Source organism: Bos grunniens, chromosome 8 (genome assembly GCF_055505025.1).
Source record: "Bos grunniens cultivar Pamir isolate PY7600 chromosome 8, Bosgru_T2T1.0, whole genome shotgun sequence".
NCBI classification, from domain to species: domain Eukaryota; kingdom Metazoa; phylum Chordata; class Mammalia; order Artiodactyla; family Bovidae; genus Bos; species Bos grunniens.
The window spans coordinates 107,149,969-107,151,955 of NC_141172.1; the positions used below are offsets into that span (position 1 = coordinate 107,149,969).

General features: G+C 40.3%; 1 long non-coding RNA gene across 1 annotated transcript; it reads left to right on the forward strand.

The window, feature by feature from the left end:
- Nucleotides 1–212: 212 nt before the first annotated feature.
- On the forward strand, nucleotides 213–1,704 carry LOC147367885 (uncharacterized). The gene is made up of 2 exons (XR_015169339.1): nucleotides 213–417; nucleotides 619–1,704. It is a non-coding gene; the product is annotated as an uncharacterized LOC147367885 (long non-coding RNA).
- Nucleotides 1,705–1,987: the final 283 nt, after the last annotated feature.

A 1,987-nucleotide genomic window follows, 5' to 3' on the forward strand; every position in this document is an offset into this window, starting at 1 on the left:
GTGAGAAACCAGTTATATCTCCACTTTCAAAATCAGATCCAATTAACATCTACCAGGAACATATGATATTATTATGCTCAGGTGCAAGCATTAGAACCTCCTCTTTCCAATAATGGCTTGAACAAATTGAGTTCATTTTTCTCTCACACTAAAGAAATCCAGAGGTTGATAGTCCTGGGCTCACAAAGTCATCAGGGACCTGGACTTTTCAGCTTTGGACTTGACCATCTCTAGGGTCTGTTTACAACCCTGTTTACAACAGGACCACTAGGACTCCAACCTTGAAGTCTATGTCGCAGGAAGGAAGAAAGGAAATGACAAAGGGATAGAACTCCTTTTAAAATTAAGCTGGAAGCCCTTGCTGATACTGTCCATTTGCATTTCATTGACCGCGCCCCTCCTTGGCTACATGGAAAGGTAGAAAATGGAGTTTTAATTTAGTTCTTCGCTGCTCTCTTTCTATTTTATTTTTACTATTTACTATTTACTATTCTTTTTATTTTACTATTAGTAAGGAAGAATGGAAGTGTGAATTTGGGGTGGGTTACATCTTTGCCGTGAGTGACTGTTCTTTTAAATGAGTTTCTGACTATTTATCAACCCTGTCCTATGTGGCAGGTACTGTGGCTGCAGAAGTGACTGTGACAGACATCCCCTGCCGTACTGTGAGCCAAGAAGAGAGAAGATCCAGGTCACGTGAAACAGGTTCTGGAGGTGTGAAGCCAAGATGCAAAGACCAGAAGCCAAGTACCAGTAGAGTCAGAAGCCAAGAGCTAAGCTACTTAGGAAGCCTAGTGTTGCAGGGGAGAGTACAGAATCATGGCCTATAAAGAAATTTCATGCACTTTTCCTAATCTTAAATTCCCTATCCTAAATCCTACAGTGCTCCCCCGCCCCCACCCCCAGGATGAATTGCAATGATGAACCTAATATTTTTTTTATTGCCAACTATGGTTTTGTGGTAGACTGGGTTAATGTTCCCAATCCTTCATTCCTTCTCTGTAGGGGAGTTATATGGGCACAACCTCTTCCAAGTAATTTTCAGTGCCTCTCACCAGACTAGGGAGAGTGTTTTGCCTACTCCAGGGATGGGCTTGGCCATGTGACTTCTTTTGGCCAATGGGATGACAGCAGGTGTAATGTGAGTAGAAGTCATTAAGTATGTTTATGTGGTTTGCCTCATCCTCTTATGCTTGTGCCATCTGCCATAGGAAGAACATACCCCAGGTAGCTGTTGGTCACAGAATGAGGATACATGTCGAGCAGATGTGAACACATGTATAAGCCAAGATCCAAGTCCACTCAATCAGAGCAGAATTATAGCCAACCCATAGAACTGAAAAGCAAACTTGTTGTAAGGAACTGAAATTTGAAGTTGTTTATTATATAGCATAATTATACTATGTAATGCTCTTTTTTCTTTTCATATCTAATTGAATGCATACCACAATCATGCACATTGCATTATTAATAGTTTTAGAGACAAGGAACTAAGATTATTATAAGTTATATAGTTTAACTGAGGGCATAGAGCTAAATTTAGAAAAGTCAGAAATACATCAATACTTGTTGGCCTTTAGACTTAGAACTTTCTAGCTTCCTGACTTACCCCTTCTAGAAATTCTGTCCATGTTTTCCTCATGAAGCTGTTATGATAATCTCATGAAAGAATGTACTGAAAATATATTTGTCCTACATACAAAACCTGCTCCAATTCTCAGTGCTGAGTTTCAAGTGTGTCTAAATCTATGCCTGGTGTTAGTGATGAGGCTATAACACAGGCCTGGCTAATCAGAACACTCGAAAACTCTGGCTAAACTCTAGATGGAAATATAGCTGAAGCCAGATCAATCAAAAACCTAAAACCATCTACAAAGAGCCAGTTCTTCTTTCTGAGATAGTGGGCACTAAGGCCCCGGTAAGTCTAAGGTGGACAAGGGCCATCTTTGCCACCACATGAGAAAAATCTGTTACATGGAAGAAACCA